The 17,620-nt window shown below is 40.2% G+C and overlaps 2 long non-coding RNA genes across 2 annotated transcripts; one reads left to right on the forward strand and one right to left on the reverse strand.

Moving 5' to 3' along the window:
- Window positions 1-375: 375 nt before the first annotated feature.
- LOC122154019 lies at window positions 376-4,351 on the forward strand. The gene is made up of 3 exons (XR_006165921.1): window positions 376-878; window positions 3,185-3,280; window positions 3,765-4,351. It is a non-coding gene; the product is annotated as an uncharacterized LOC122154019 (long non-coding RNA).
- Window positions 4,352-4,678: 327 nt separating this feature from the next.
- LOC122154020 lies at window positions 4,679-17,350 on the reverse strand. Its single transcript, XR_006165922.1, has 4 exons — window positions 17,266-17,350; window positions 6,921-6,988; window positions 5,476-5,567; window positions 4,679-5,034 (listed from the first exon to the last, which is right to left on the reverse strand). It is a non-coding gene; the product is annotated as an uncharacterized LOC122154020 (long non-coding RNA).
- Window positions 17,351-17,620: the final 270 nt, after the last annotated feature.

Here is a 17,620-nt window from a genome sequence, read left to right on the forward strand (position 1 = left end):
AGCAGGGGATGGCCATGTTCACTGCACTCAGCTGCCTGGCCTGTCCCAGCTCCACTGGTGACTGAAGGATTCATTAATCAACACCTGAATTGACACAAAATTTTCATTACAGCCTTCCAAGGCAAAACACAGCCATGGCCTATGTTATAAATTGAGACTACAATGGGTCGTAATCCAATTAAAATTTTATTAATTATAGCAAGTAGAATATGAGCAAAAACAGCGCTGGACGACAGGGGAGTCTGTGCTCCACCAACTGCCGTACTGAGTAGAACAAACTGTCCGTTTTTATACATTTTGTCTCCTGCGTTCATGGAGTGGTGAAGATACTATGTTCCAACTGTTGCTGGGGGGTCGGCCGCAGGACGGGGGGGGGAGGACTCCTCGCTTCGGCCTTGGCATCCACCGGGAGAGACGACCCCCCAGCAACAGTTGGCACATGCGCAGAGTATCTCCACCACTCTAGACCCCAGCAACAGTTGGAACATAGTATCTCCACCACTCCATGAACGCGGGAGACAAAATGTATAAAAAGGGACAGTTTGTTCTACTCGGGATGGCAGTTGGTGGAGCACGGACTCCCCTGTCGTCCAGCGCTGTTTTTGCTCATATTCTACTTGCTATAATTAATAAAATTTTAATTGGATTACAACCCATTGTAGTCTCAATTTATAACAATTTTGGTGCCGTGACTCGGATAAGGAACGGTGGGCTTCTGTCCTCCGGGGAGGCGCCCCGCGGCAATCCGCGGCCCCACGACTGATAGCCCACCCTATCCTTACTGACGAACCTAAATTCTAGAATAATGAGCAAAGGAAAAAATGGTAAAATCCCATAAAAATTCTGTGCACAGGAGTCCGGACGAAGACGCAGGACGCGTAAGTATATTGCGGATTTATTCACAGGTTTACCGTTCGGGCGGGATTGGGTTTCCTGAATTATAGCGAATGAGAGGTTCGATATACTGAACCAAGCGAGTGCGGACCCTTAAGTACTGCGTTTTCCATCTCCCGCGAGGGACTGGGCCAGGAACAAGGGGAGCAAGTGAGTGTGTGTTTGGAGATAATTCAGAAGATGGGGGCGAAGGGCAGCAAGCCTTCGACTCCCATGGGAAGGGTACCCACTGTACCAAAGAATACCCCTCTGGCATACATCTTAGACAACTGGGAATACTTCCCTGGAACCCTAGGGAAAGATAAGCAGAAGATGATAGAATATTGTACTAAGTTATGGGGAGGAAAGAAGATTTATAAACATGTCTTTTGGCCAGTCTATGGGTCAGAAGAAGATTGGGTAAGACAGCAATTAAACCTCTGGGTTAATAGTAAAAAATCCCTTAACCCAGAAGAGAGTCAATATGCGGAAGTGTGGCTCGAGAAACCGAGAGCTAGACTTTACCCGCTGAATGAAATAAAAACTAAACAAAAGAAAAAGAAGGAAGAGTTAGATGAAACTCTTCTAACTCCCCCTCCTTACGCTCCCCCGCCTGCTCCTGCAGCCCCAGCCCCTCCAGAGGTCCCCAGAGCTCCCACTCCCCCGCCAGAATCAGAACAAGGGTCTCCCCCTCCTCCTAGACGCGTGACTAGAAGTCAAAAAGGGGCAGCTCAGATGTATCCTTTAAGGGAAATGCCCATGGGGGGACCTCAACCTGTGATTGGATATATTTCTGTACCCCTAAGCTCGGTAGACCTACGAGATTTTAAAAGAACCAAGATGGGAAACCTAATTGAGGACCCACTCGGAGTGGCGGAAAGATTAGATCAATTTTTGGGACCAAACCTTTATACTTGGGATGAAATGCAATCTATCCTTGTCAATTATTTAATACCGAGGAAAGAGACATGATTAGACGAGCAGGAATGAGATTGTGGGATGCTCAACATGCTCAGGGACCTCAAGCAGATATTAAATGGCCACTCTAAAGACCTAATTGGGATAATCAGGATCCGGTGCATAGAACTCATATGCAGGACTTAAGAACTATAGTAATTCAAGGGATTAGAGAAGCAGTACCCCGTGGCCAGAATATCAATAAAGCATTTAATGAAATGCAAAAGAAAGATGAAAGCCCTACTGAGTGGCTGGAACGACTGAGGAAAGTCCTTCAGCTGTACTCCGGGGTAAATCCAGACGACCCTTTAGGGCAAGCACTCCTCAAAACTCAGTTTGTGGCAAAATTGTGGGAGGATGTCAGAAAGAAGATTGAAAAGTTAGAAGACTGGCAGAATAGAGGGTAAATACATATTGCCAGATGGGAGGGAAGTCTTGCCAAAAGGCATAGCACTCGAAATATTTTCAAAAATACACAGCAAAACACACTGGGGAACCCAGGCATTAATTGATCATTTCAATCAACAGTTTGCCTGTATAGGCGTATATAACATAGCAAAGACAGTCACGGCAGCCTGCGAGACCTGTCAAAAGGTTAATCGAAACAACATGAGACAAAAACCTCTTGGAGGACGTTCCCCAGCATACAGACCTTTCTCACACATACAAGTGGATTTTACTGAACTACCTAGGGTAGGGCGTTACAAATATTTATTAGTAATGGTGGATCATTTAACACATTATGTTGAGGCTTTTCCTACCTCCAGGGCAACTGCTAACCAAGTTACTAAAGTATTACTTGAACACATTATACCTCGATATGGAGTGCCTGAAGTAATCGACTCGGACAGAGGAACACACTTTGTGTCAAAAACTGTTAGAGATCTAACCGAAAGCTTGGGTATTAAGTGGGAATACCATACACCATGGCATCCACAAAGTTCAGGAAAAGTTGAAAGGATGAATGGAGAAATCAAAACTATTTTGACTAAATTAATGATAGAAACCAAATTATCATGGATAAAGTGCATACCCATGGCACTATTAATTCTCAGAACCAGACCCTGAGTGGATGTGGGAATATCAGCGTTTGAAATGGTGTATGGAATGTCCTATAGAATTGAAAATCCACAAACAAATGTTTTAATTCGAGACCATGTGATTAATGAATATGTTTCACAATTAGCAGAACATCGTAATAAGCTTTGGGAACACGGACTGATTGTCCAACGACCCCCGTTGGACTTAAAAATTCACAATGTTAAACCTGGGGATTGGATATTGGTTAAAGTATGGAAGGAAGAAACCCTAAAACCCAATTGGGAGGGACCTTATCTTGTTTTACTAACAACAGAAACAGCTGTCCGGACTGCTGAGCGTGGATGGACTCATGCCAGTCGCATTAAAGGCCCCGTGACGAAACCTCAATGGAAAGTAATTAGTACTCCAGGTGATACCAAGATAACCCTGAAGAGATAATGATAGAGACTTTGTTTGAGCATTTTGCCGCATTGCCTCTTGGTATAAAGTGTATATTGCTGGTTTTACTTGCAATAATAATTTCCTTGTTCATTTATTATATATGGAAATGCACAAAGTGGGGTAGAGAAAATTGTTAAAATATAGAAAATATACTGATATAAGTAATGTATGCATTTTAAATATACGAGTTAGGTGTAATCATTTAAACTGTAACTGTTACCCATTTGCTTGTTTTAGGTGCAAGGCATACCAGGATAAATGGTGGACATAATGTGAGAAATTAGACAAGAAATTATCTGGGGAATCCCATGAGTGGTGGGAAAGTTTTGCCAAAGAAATAAACCCTCAATATTATCGGTACCAATCTGACAAACCGATCCACTTTGTAGCTGAAATCTTGGCTATAAAGTGCAGAAGGGAAGTACTAACTGTGTCTTGCTTTGTCCCATTAGTTAAAGCTGCAAAGTGGGAAGCCTATATAAACAGGCAGAAAGCCCGAAACAGCTGTTCTCCTGAAGAATTCCCTTGCTGCCGAGAAGATGGTACACCCCGTGACTCGAAGCAACCGAGTCGACGGGCGAGGCAGAGGAGGAACAAACCGTGGAGAAAAGAATCAGAACAATGGGACGCAAAAGCAGCAATGGCCGAACTTCCCCAGGACTGGTAAAAATATACTTAAATTGGCAAAAGTGACAAACACCCTTTTTCCTGGTATACCGTTAGTCTTGTTACTGATAATAGCCCAGGCAAAAGGAGGAAACCCTCATGAACCTACGAATTGGACAATAACAAACATACAACATCCAAATAATCCAATTCAAGCACGGGCTACACCGGGTACATTTAGTTTTAATGTGAGTTTGCGCGATCTAATTACTGGACACTGTAAAGACAAAGCTGATCTGTGCAAACCAACCTACATATGTCCCGCGTCCAATCCTGGAAGAGGTTATTGTAACCTTCCAGGTCACTATTACTGTGGCTATTGGGGATGCGAAACATGGGCCTCTGAGTGGTCCACATATGGAGACGAATATCTAGAAATAAAGTGGTCACCAGAAAAGCGTAAGAGACCTCACGCTATATTTTACACTTTATTAGAGAACGGTTTGACATAGCTAAATTACTTATTCTAAGGTCTGAGGTAAAATATAAGTGTATCTATTAATGAAGACTTAGATGATGAAGATTGTTGTGAATGCGTTATACCACGTAAGAACTATGATTGTAATTGTGAGATACTACCCTGTGAATGTTGTGATAAATGTTGGAATTGTGGAAGAAGGCTTGCTTGCAGTGCTAAGAATGAAAGTAGCGTCTAATAAACAATAGTAGGATAAAAGAAAATGGGGGGATTGTAAGAAACTATGAGCTAAGTATATTGTTTATTAAGACTTAAAGGTCGGATAACAGAAGAAAAACAACTCCGTATAAGGACATGAGGGTGAGGGGGGGGTCGGCCGCAGGACGGGGGGGGGAGGACTCCTCGCTTCGGCCTCGGCATCCACCGGGAGAGACGACCCCCCAGCAACAGTTGGCACATGCGCAGAGTATCTCCACCACTCTAAACCCCAGCAACAGTTGGAACATAGTATCTCCACCACTCCATGAACCCGGGAGTCAGGATGTATAAAAAGGGACAGTCTGTTCTACTCAGTACGGCAGTTGGTGGAGCACGGACTCCCCTGTCGTCCAGCGCTGTTTTTGCTCATATTCTACTTGCTATAATTAATAAAATTTTAATTGGATTACGACCCATTGTAGTCTCAATTTATAACAGTCTACTTCTAAACTTTTAGGTTCTGCCTGATTTTTCAGCAAATCAGTTAGAACCTAATCCATATAACAAGGGAAAGGTGACAGAAAACCAAAAATACACTGCCAGCATACTTTGTTTCTGTAGATAACACCAATCCTCAATGGTGTCTAAACCAATCATTAATTAAATGGTTGTTGTGCTTCAGAATAGAAACAGGCCTTTGGTGGTTATGAAGGAAGACTTCACAGTTACACGTCATGGTTACAGATAGTCTTTGTATTTCCATTTTCTCCTGTTTTACTGAGTTAAGAACTATTTTGTCTTAGTGCAATGCATAGCGTAATGGAAACTTAATGCCACACAAAACATAAATAATATAAATAAATAGCAAGTAATTTATTTACCTTACTTTTCAGTGGAAAATCAGGACATGAAGAACACATTTTCTCATTGCAAAATTCAGCTGTCCATCCCTTCCAGATCTTTATAAGCCCTGCTAAAAAAAATTTCTGGGTCTTATTTCCTCCTCGTGCTAAGCGCAGATGGTGCACACATGATTGTGAAGCTTTGCACCACAACACATCAGAATAGGCAGTATAAAGTTGGAAGAGGACATACACTGCACCTGAACAGTATATTCGTAGTGGGGATTTTCCTAGCTATCCCCAAAGAGGGGGATATATATATATCCCCTCTCTGTGTATATATATGATATATATACACCAGCTCAGGCTGGACACTGGAAGGATGCGTAGAAGAAGCTCACGAGGTCCCAGCGTCCTGTGATTGTGAGCAGTGAAAATTTATCCTGTAACTCTGTGCTTCAACCCTTTTACAACAAAACTCAGTAGATTTTTCATGTTAAAAAAAAAAAAAAAAAAAAAGGTTCAGTTACAGAGTTCTTGTGAACTTGTACACCTGCATATTTGCCATCAGTGGGGATTTTACTGCCTATTTCCAGGATTACAAAGACAGGCATGAAGTGCCTGCTCAGTGCATGAAGGCACACTCAGTGTGGGGAAGGAGAGCATTGGAAAAAGTTACAAGGTCCTTTACAAGGTAGTATCCATTCTTGCTGTTTCCCAACTTACAAAAAGTAAATATGCTCATCTCATTAGTATTGTCTTAATGACAGATAAATATACTTAATAATTTATCTTAATTATACACACCAGAGTCTATTAAAAAGATTTCCCCACCAGCTAAAAAACAGTAAAGCTACTGCAGGCTGCAGCTTTTACATATGGCTGCTGTAAACCATCCAAATCATGCCAGACTGTAAGATTTCTTCTCAAGCCCAAAGCAATTGGTAAAAGATTAATGGGAGTCCAGCGTTGCCACTTCCAGTCTAACCCTGATGGCCAGCATTGCTCTCACTTTCATTTCTGGAAGTACAACTTTGAATTTTGAAGCTCTTTTTGTTGCTTCAGAGCTAGCAACTACTTAGAGAAGAACGTTTTGACAAAGTACCAAAGCAAAGTGAAACATCTCTTGAAGGATCACATCATAACAAAGCTCTCACATTTGACCAACATCTAAATTCCCAAAGAAAACCAAAAATATTTCTCCTAATGCCTGAACTTAGTTTCCACCTGAGAAGCCGATTTTCCTTTTCGGAAGAGGCCATTACAGCTAGCAGTTTTTAAAAGTCAACCAAAGTCAACTTGAACATCATCAGAAGGGATGACAGTTGTGCTGTACTTTGTACTGTGATTTATGCAGACAGCACTTTGGAGTTCAGTAAACATACTCCGATATCTATACGAAGTACTTAACTGCAGTTGTGAAGTGCAAGAGCCAATGTAAAGCTGAAGTACAAGGCTCTGAAAACAACATGAGAAATAGTTACCAATGTGGGAGGTCACAGTCTTGCTCCACACCCTGCTGTGAATCTTGCTGAGGTTCTCTGTGTTGACTCTGTGGCAGCAGATAACAGATCAATTAAACTCAGCACATAACATGACAACATGCCTTATTCTTAAGAGTTACACAAATTATATTGACACACATCATGTAAATAAAAGCAAGATAAGCTGCCTTCTGTCTCCAAAGCAATAAGGCCGAAATAAATGATTGATTAGATTGTCGTTTCTGTATTTTTTTTTCTCCAGTTGTGCAGTATTGAGAAGACCTTGTGCAAAAGTGCAATGGCACAGTGAAACTGGGAGACGAATGAGTTGAGAGCTGTCCTGCTGAGAAAGACTTGGGGATACTGGTGAATGAAAAATTGGACACGAGTAGGCAACGTGTACTTGCAGCTCACACTCTGCCCCTTTACTCCGCATGGGTGAGACCCCACCTGCAACACTGCATCCAGCTCTGGGGCCCCCGGCACAGGAAAGACATGGACCCTTTGGAGCGAGTCCAGATGAGTCCATGAAAATAATCAGGGGTCTGGAGAACCTCCTTTATGAGGCCAGGCTGAGAGAGTTGCGGGGGTTCAGCCTGGAGAAGAGAAGGCTCCGGGGAGCCCTTCGAGCAGCCTCCCAGGGCTTAAAGGGGGGACAGGAAAGGGGGGGAGGGACTTTTTACCAGGGCCTTTAGTGATAGGACAAGGAACAATGTTTTTAAACAGAAAGTGGGTAGATTTAAATTGGATATAAGGAAGAAATTCTACCCTGTGCGGCGGGTGAGGCTCTGGCCCAGGGTGCCCAGAGAAGCTGTGGCTGCCCCCTCCCTGGAAGGGTTTTGAGTACCCTGGGCTGGTGGAAGGTGTCCCTGCCCATGGCAGGGGTTTGGGACTGGATGATCTTTAAAGGTCCCTTTCAACCCAAACTATTCTGTGATTCTATGATTCTACAAAATGAGTACGTTTTCACAGATTTATGGGTGAAGTGCTTCCTCTCTGAATGTTCACATGTGGGCCTCAAATGATTTGATAGCAGCCCTGGTAATAATACTGCCAGAGTATGCGTGTGAATATTTTCTACAGTACTATGATGCCATTTCTTTGATCCATGTTAGAGTAAATAAAGCTCCAGTGCAACTTTCCGAGATTATTTCAGTGTCTGTGTAAAACATAGATTTGAAAAATGCTCTTACTTCACTAAATTATTTATGCAGGTATAACAACATTAAAATGAATAGTAGTAAGTAGAGCAGCGCTATATTCCCTTTTCCTGTATTTCTTCTTCCACTGTGAGCAAAACGTACTCATTATTCTAAGGAGAAACACTCTTTGGCTTTGTTTAGGAAAACAAAATTTTAGGTAGTGTCCATCATAAAACAAGTGCAAGTGAAGTAAGGTCAGTTTTGAGTCCAAGCTATCTGTTTCAGAATGTTACCTATGCCATATGGTTTAGTGTTGCTAGAAGAGGAGACACACACACATCCAGGCAAAGACAGGCGTAAATGTAAGAGTGCCAAAAATACCTCTTACATAAATCTGTTTGGTCAGACAATGGATATATACATTCTTTCTATAGTTTTTATTTTTCATGTGGTTTAACCGCAAGTTATTATTTAAGAAAATGTTATCTCTTTTGTAATAATGTTTACTGAAAACTTAAAAATTTATCCTAGGTCAGGGACATCCATTTGAGCCTCTTAAATGTAGGAATCATTTTGGTCCAACACTGATTTGAGGTACAGTTCTGCTGGTCCCTATGTCAATGCAGTTTTACAAGCAAAGAACACAAGCTGTCTACTTTCTGCATCAGAATTGCCTTCCTGTGTTCAAGTCTGAGTTTTTGTGCACTTAAGCCTCTGCATTCCTAGCTACGCTAATCTCCTCTCATTTAAGCTTTTAGCATGTTGTTCCATCTTCATGTCTCTTCACACGTAGCCCCTTCTGCCTGCCTTCTTACTCAGGCCACTTAGAGACTTGAGGGAAATAATTTACATCTTTTCTTCCTTCAGATCTCTGCTTAATTTTACTTACACCTCACATCCATTTAATTTCAGTCTGTTTAGTCAAGGTTTTGTGTGTGAGCTCCCACCAATTTAAAACTTGAAGTCTAGTTCTAGTTAGGGCAAGTTGAACTACTGTGTCTTCTATCCATTTCTGAAACAGTAAATAAAGCTGTTGATACTGCTTTCCTGGCCACTGCATTACAGTTTAGTATAGCCTGTTACAAAGCCATAGAAGGTAAACCAGAGAAAACACCTTTTTTGCCAGAGTAAGCTACATCTATACCAGTAATTCAACCAGGGCCAAGGCACGGAGTCGTACACTGGCACCTGATCATCCATACTTTTAAACTGTTACCATGCTCCATGGTATGGCTTTGCCTACACACACTCTCCCAAGGAATGTGGGCTATGTCTGAGGGGCATCAGCTACAGACATGACAGGTCAGGCCAGTTGGTCTCAGAAAGTCCACAGAATGTTTTACTGACTAGCAAAGACATAGCAAAGATGGTTACTCAAGTATTTGCAACTGTTTAGTTAAGCAAACCCTAAGTTAAAGTGGCGTAACTGTGAGTAAATCATTCTTTCCTACACCTCGCAGTTTTCTCCCTCCGAAAAAAATATACCTAGGAAAACATCTGATAACAACAGAACATCACAGAAAAATACAAAATAGTAATATAAAAATACACAGTGGCAAGACAATTATTATTCAGGACAAATATAGGAAGCATCTTCAGACACAGAAGTAGATGACTTCTGGTTGTTGGTCAGTGACTTTTTGTGTCATCCCCTCCGAAAGATCTCCTCAATATAAGAAGTGAGAGCCATTTTCTACCCTCTACCCAGTGTGACACTTGTGTTTGAAGCTGTAAAACACTGCAGTGATCCCAGCTACCTGCAGCTAGACTTGGCCTTGCCCTTCTTCCAAATTTCACATCCATGACTTCAATTAGATTACAAACTGCTTGGCTTCGCTATTTGTTTGCAAAGTGCTCAGCATGCTTTTACTGACACCTGCATTAACTGTAACCGTTTAAAAGGGGCATGTTACTTTTTAAAGGACAGTGTTTGCCTCCAGACAAAGAGCTCCTGAACATCAGGTTTCCCTCACTGACCTAACTGGATATTTGAATGTGACTTAAAGTGTTCCAGATGTGTCCTTCACATAAGGGTGAATTTTATTCAGGACTGCCTGAGCTAAGCTCATTCCTCTAGATGACACTACTTTGACTTCACTTCCTGTTTATTGACATAGAAAGCATTTCTACTTGAAGAAATAATATAAGAGAAATCCAGAAAAACTCTAACCTTTTCTGCAGGAGATGGGCTATTTATATGAAGATAAGATTTGTTTACTCTGATGGGACGGTGATGTAACCCAGTGTCCCTAAGTCATATTATCCATTTCTTTTTCATAACACACTTTCTTTAGTTTACGTTAAAGGGTATGACTAAATCACGTGTGTTTATATAAATAACAGAAATACAGAACATGTTCAGATGCACTGAACAAAACATTTGATGATAATGCCATTTTGCCTGTGTGACATTAGTACTATGTAATTCTTCATGATTATTCAAATGGAATATTAGAAGTCAAGATACAAATATATGAAGGACTTTTCCTCAGAGGAATAGCTATAGGTAAAGGCTAGAACATACCTAAACATACTGTATCATAGGAATATATCATACCTGGATAAGTGAGGGAAAAGCAAGAATTTAATGTTTTTCTTTAAAAAAAGCTTTCTCACTTTCTTGATATGGAACAGACCTCTCATAATGGTGAAGAAGAGGAAGACATTATCATTGATATCTACATTCTGGTTCTTTGATCCCTCTTCTGCATCTATCATCCTGGGCTGGGTTACAAGGTCACCAAAGGCAATGGAAATATTTGTGTCCCCTTTTTCATGTTTGGAATTTTCCAAGTACATATATAGATATCTAAAACAATATATATTCCTTTTAAATCTGTTGTGATGCATGTAGAAAGCCTGCTTTCTGTGTGGGCTCTCTCATTGCACTAGTATTGAAGAGACTACTCACGCAGGGAATTAGTGAAAACTTTCTCTCTTGCAACACTTAACCTTAAGTGAGGGACAGGAAGAGGAAAAGAAGGTGATGTCCAAAAGGCTGATTCTGCAGAGCTTCGTCTCCCTGAGTACCTGCTATATAGTCAGCAGAAACAAATTCCACCATGGGGGTGGGCAGGGAACATAAATTAGGAACCTGCTCTGAATTCTGCACTGAAAGATTTTCTCTTCCTCCATCTCCTTCCAAAGAGGTAGCTTACGGAGTGGCTTCTGGAGGGAATGTCTCCCAAAAGCCATGAAAAGATACTTCAGGGAACCAGTCCTTTAGTAGCTGTTAGCCAATGACAGAATCAGATAACTAAAATTCCTTTTCTAATCCCCAAATTATTATATTTTTTCTTAATGATTAGTACCACTTTTTTGGCAGTCTCTTAATAGTGCAGTTTTCCTACAGCAATTAGTTTCCCTTCGCTTTCATTGATGTATTCCTCTTTGGTTTTAATAGAGAACTAAATTAAAGTTTATTTCTATTTTTACACTCAAATTGTTAACAATTCCAGCACAAATCTGGGACAGGGTTTGCTCTCTAACTCAGGCACCCTCTGCTGGTCTTCCCAAAGCAAAACACAAAATATCAGAGAATTTTCATTACCAACATTTTTAAGAGAAAAATCTAGATTTCTGTTTCTAAACCTTTTACTACTAGAGTATAAATTATGAGGAATATCAGCTTTAGGGCTGTAAACTGAGCATGGAGGGACTTTTTTAATGAATTCAATAAAATAATTGCATAATCAAGCATGTGAACCTGTGGAATTTCTCAGGCAAAAAGTCCAAAAGTGAACATGGCTCAAAAAGCTGATCACAGTCTGACCTGGCTCTTTGCAAAACCCTGTGACTGGCATTTTAATGAAGATATTATGTAAGGAGCTCTAGAAGCATATGCTGCTGGGGATGGGGTTTCTTCTGTGTATCTCCGTTAGCAGAAGTCATAGGCAGTAGTCCTGTTTAGTACATATTTTAAGGAGGTAAAGAGGTAAAAGAGATACAGTGGCTACATATTAGCCTCCATTCCAGCAACACAATAAAACAGTAGAGCTGATCTAATTATTCACATGGGGAAATCCCTGGGTGTCAGAGAAGTAAATTAGAGCATAGTGCTTTCTTAATCAGCTGAAGGACAGGATATGCTGGTGCTGGGAGAGGGTAAGTTTGGTGCACCTGAAACTCCACCAGTTCCTTTGTGGTAACCAAAACCAAGAAAAAGTAGCTCTAAGACTGCTCTAACTACTACCAACATCTAAAAAAGTTTCCTGCACTGCTCAAGATCAGGCAGCTGTGGGTCTGTCAGGAGGGTGGTCCCATTACTCTTCTGAGGAGTGTGGGATGGTATGCTGCAGATAGATTTTTTGTTTAAAATCTACAGGAACACAAATCTAAGATGTGTACAGGATTCGATGAGCACTTCATCTATTCCACTTTCTGAAGTCAACATTTACTTGACATTAAGCCTCCGTGAAAGCAACTGGGTGCTCTGTTGAGGATCCATCAGCTTCCCTGTATGGTAGCATGAGTGTCAACCCAGTGAGGTTCAGGAGAGTCACAAAAGATAGTAATGTTTAGTAATGTTTTATTTTGCATAGCTGAGTTTTTTAATGATGTTAAAAATCATTTTATATGTCACAGCAACAGGCAAGATAGAAGCCACATGTATTTAAATCAAAGCTATGTAAGCAGCCTCCTGTTACCTTTCCTGGGTTAAGTAAATTCTTCAACATACTGGAGAAAGTGCAGTGGAGGGGCACCAAAATGAAGAGAGACTTAGAGAACCATCTTTGTTCAGCTGTAATAGAATAGGAGATTTTATTGCCGTCTTCAGCTGCAGACTTCTTCTCAGAGGTACATAGTGATAAGAGTTGACAGACACAAATCCCAAGACAGGAAATTCTGATCAGAAACACAGAAGCAGGTGCCCAGAGAGGTAGAATTTCCATCCTCAAAGATATTCAAAACTCAGCTGGACAAAGACCTGAGCAGCCCAATCTCTCTGGACCTGCTCTGAGCCAGGGGTTGAGCTAGATGACCTCCAGAAGTCCCTTCCAACAAAAATTACTCTAAGATTTTATGATAAATGACTACTGTATCATTAATCCAGTTTAAATTGATAAAAGTTATTTTCACAGTACTAATGCTTCCACAAACAAATAAGAAATTTAAACCCAATCCAGACTTGATCAAGTGAGTGGGAATCTTGAGTTTAACTTGAAAAGGCATTGCGATCACCTTCAATGCTTTTAGGACTTGTGTTTCAGAAAAGATCCTAACCTTTATTCTTGTAGACAACACTAGAAATTGCATCAGAGTGGTGTTGCTTCTTACTGTGGGTTTCTCAGTAGGTTGCTTTCACAGCGAGGTAAGAATGAAGCATTCCACAATCACTATCTTTGAGTATTCACAAATTCTACCTAGAGAGTTAGCAGCAGAATGAAATGTTTGCTCAGGGCTCTGAAGGTATGTAACTTCACTTTTGAGTTTGCACTTGCAGGAAAATTCGTATTTCCTGACTGCTATTGGTAATGAGCCTCTCATCTAACTTGGGTTCAGCTCAGGTCAACTGCTACTTTCATGTTGAGACACTGTCTATATTAATTGAAATTTATGCCATAGAGTGGCAATCTTGTGACCTCTGTAGAGTGAGGTAATGATTGCAGTCCTGTTTTCAGCAGGCTGCTGTGAATTAACATCATCCGTGCTTTCCTTTTTTCAACTCATCGTTTTTCTCATCTTTGTAAAACAAGCTTTTTTCCTCTTGTCACTTAGAAGGGATTATATTATTTATTTTGAACATAAAGTAAAACAACATGAAGGAGTAATTAGAATATGACATGATAAATGTCAAGTCGTGGCCAATTATTTTGATTTTTCCTATAAAGGTTAAAAAATGCAAAAATGAAGTGTGTGTGTAAAAATATAATGTATGCCTTTACACACACAAATATAATGGAAACACAGATTTATCTTAATAAATACATGAGTAATATGCTACAATGAATGAAACCAAATAAGAAAGCAAACATATCTCAAGTCCTTAAAAGAAATCACATTCCCAAATCTCTCAAGAAGTAACTGGACTCCTAATCCATTGGATTAACTGAAGTTTCCTGAGAAAGAAGGATAGCTTTCTGTTCAGGGTGGAGACTTAGACTATCTCCAAGTAGCATCCACGGTTTGAATAATACTCTGATATGAAGCTGCACCACCTCACTTGCACTTAAATGTTCTACAAAAGATCTAATGTGACCTGTAATATTAGATTTTCTTTCCCTGATAGGTTCCTCCTCTTGAAACTCTGATCTTGAACTGCACAACAAGCAGGTTTTTTTCATAATGGCCCTTATTGCTTTGCTAATATTTTGTTCTGCTACATACCCAAAGAAACACAACACTGTCATGGCGGGGGGAGGGTTGCCATAAAAATGCTAAAAATCCAAATCACTATTTGTTTTGCTTTCCTAAGAAAACCATCACATATAGCTTGTGATCTCATATCCATTTTTATCACGTCCCTTATGCCAGCAAACATGAAACAATGTCTTTACTTCTTACAGTCATACCACATCAGCATCTATGTCATGAAACTAAATTTAAACTTCAGTTATATTGTCAACTAAAAAAGACAAAAGTGGTGAAATCCAGCTCCAGAACAGGATTATCCTTTAAATCCTGGACTCTCCAGAATCCTTGGTACTGTGTAAAACCTATTTTGCAAAATACAAAGCAATGTTCATATTTCAAATATCTCCACACATTGGCTATTTGATTCTGACAAGTTGCTTTTAGTTTAATTTAACTGACACAAAAGAGTTATCTCCTCAACTGTCTCCCAGCTGATGGGCTTGTTAAAAGAGACAACTGATTGAACACATTTATATGAATGTAGCAAAAAGTAACTTGTGTTTGGTTGTATGAAGAAGGCAACTAGGTCCAGCTATTTAAAGAAAAAAAGGATTAGTAATACAAAAAAAATGAATTTACATAATATAAATCTTATCCTCTCATCAGAAGTAATCTCCTTCACATCTGGAAATTCCAGTCTTTATCGAATTTCAGAATCTCTTGCTTGAATGTTAAGAGTTATAAAACTCTAAGAGCATCATAAGACTCCTGATGACTCAGTATGAAGTATTCTTATGCATCAACAGTCTGACATGTAATTTTAGCTGTGATTGCTAAACTAATTTTTAGGTTAAACAACTGACAATTGTGGGCAGACCCATTAAAATTGGCTGGGACAACAGCCGTTTTTACAACATGCTAATGACTAAGGGTTTGATCCTGCAACGCTGAGGTCAATGGAAGCTTTGTCACTGACTTCACTGAGGATACCGGCCTTCATGCACAGACTACTAATGGCAAATGAAAACAGCAACTTACATATACCCTTGCATTTTTAAAACAGAAGGACAGTCTAATGAATGCAATAGGCTAAAGCCCAGCTCATAAAATATTCTGGTTGTTCTCTACTTCACAGCTTGTCTTATAGCAAAAGAAGATCTTGTCAAGAAAATTAAACTTTCAGCAATTGACCACAAAGACACTGTAAGCACTCGCCACTGACAGATGAAGATTCAATAAAGTTTGTCGCCTTCCGGTTGGAAAGAACCATAGAAAGGTGTTTGTGCTGGAGTCCTGTCACGTGGGAATTGGACGCAGCCTTTAGAATACTCCCTGTTTTCTACTGATGTTGCTTTAAGCTGTTTCTATGCTGAAGAGTAATGCACATGGTCCCTGTGAGACCGTTTACATTGTCCCATCATGAATCTTGTAGACAACACAAGGGCCAAAATTAACTGGCATACCCTGGCAGCACTTCTGCAGACATCAAACATGGCTATTTTGTCCCTTTTTATATAACAAGTTCAGGACACACAGGCTTTCTGGCAAGACTTTTCCGTTTCAACTACTGAGGCAGATGAGATTCTGAAGCGAGGGGGAAAAAAAAAATACGTAAATGGTCCTCTTTTTCCCCCTCATTTTTAGTTTTCTTTAAAGTGCTTGCAGCCTATATTGATGTTCCTTTTTAATTTCCTCATTTCACATGCAAAGTAAATTTTCCTGGCCACCACAGGTCTTCAGTGACATTTTGCTACAGATAGGAGGAACCATGTGAAATGCAGGTGATTTGCAGATAAGCTCTGAAAACCCTAACAAACTGCATTTATCTTCCTGAGCTGCCTGAATTTTTGTCATCTTACTTTGGACTTTTGTAGAAACTGGGAGGTGCCATGCTCTTCTCATATTTGACATACAGAAAAGTAGAAGAATGGAGGGACAAAAGCAGTAACAATATTCTAGAATAAAGCTTTAGATTAATTTTCAGCATAAAAGGATTTTCCCTCTACTGATATTTTGGTCTTTATTGTACTTTGCTTTTGCTGATTTTCCTGAATTGCAGGTTACTTCCATCAGCAAATTCTCACTGGAAAAATAGAACTCATGACTGAGCATTGCTTTCTTTCTCTTACAGCTAGAATAAGAAAACCACATTGTGATGCCCTAATGATTATGTACCTCATTTCGCATATTGAAAATTACTAGCATTTGTCTTTTAACAAAAGTCTTGTTTGAATGTTGTTTTAAAAAGCTATCAGGAGAGCATACATCTCATCTCAGAGGGACCAAACTGTGGCAGTTTGCACAGCACTTTTCAAGACTCTAGCAGAATTATATCAGAACTGCTGCATTTCAAGAACGCAGGACGTTTGCATGTGATGTTCTTCTGAAGAACAAAGCCTTTGTGACATCTTTCAGATAAATTCAGTTTGGATACAGGATATACCCTAGGTGTGCGCTTTTGATGATTTAAACATCATGTGATTATTAATCACAGCTACAGTACTGGCATTTTATGGAGTTCCCAATGGCACAGCTGCCCTAGCAGATACCTACAGATGTCATCACACCAGGGTGTTGCAGGAATAGTACCAAGGAGACGTAAAGCCTGCAGCGTAGTCATCCAGCTGGCTTTTAGATTCCAAAAATAGGTACAGCTCACTGGAGAAGAGACAGGGCAGGGCATCAGTACTTCACAAGCCAAGTATAAAGCTCTGGCAAGTTCATGATCACACTATTACAGGCCACACATATCATTAACATGAAGATTTCTATTAGATAACCCCTAAGCACCACAGGTAACTAATTTTAGCCATCTACAAATTAAGGGTCAAGTTTAGGTGGTCATCTCAATTTATTCTGTAGTCACAGAAACTATAGGAGAGAAAAAGTCCCCTCAGAGGGCAACTCACCCAAGCTGCTTTCGACAACAATGTGAGCATGGGAGTCATGATCCTCTGAAGGTGCCAGTCTCCTTCCGCTGAACCAAGGCAGCCTGGAAAACAGCTTGATTATATGTCTAATATTCAGATTAGTATTATTAGGTGATACAAATCCTGTTCCAAACAAAACAAAACCCATCTGTCTACCAGCTTTTCAGGCTGCAGAGTAATTTCGAATATATTATTTCCCACCTATATCAGATATTCATGGCAGACAATATAGGAGAAGAGAAACCAAGATGCTGAGTAAGGGAAGGTGAAACAAAAAAGCTCTGCTTTTTCTGACCTTTTGAGTAAACTACATGTGAGACACTGAAAGAAGGAC

Source organism: Tyto alba, unplaced genomic scaffold (genome assembly GCF_018691265.1).
Source record: "Tyto alba isolate M040663 unplaced genomic scaffold, T.alba_DEE_v4.0 Super-Scaffold_29, whole genome shotgun sequence".
Lineage (NCBI taxonomy): Eukaryota > Metazoa > Chordata > Aves > Strigiformes > Tytonidae > Tyto > Tyto alba.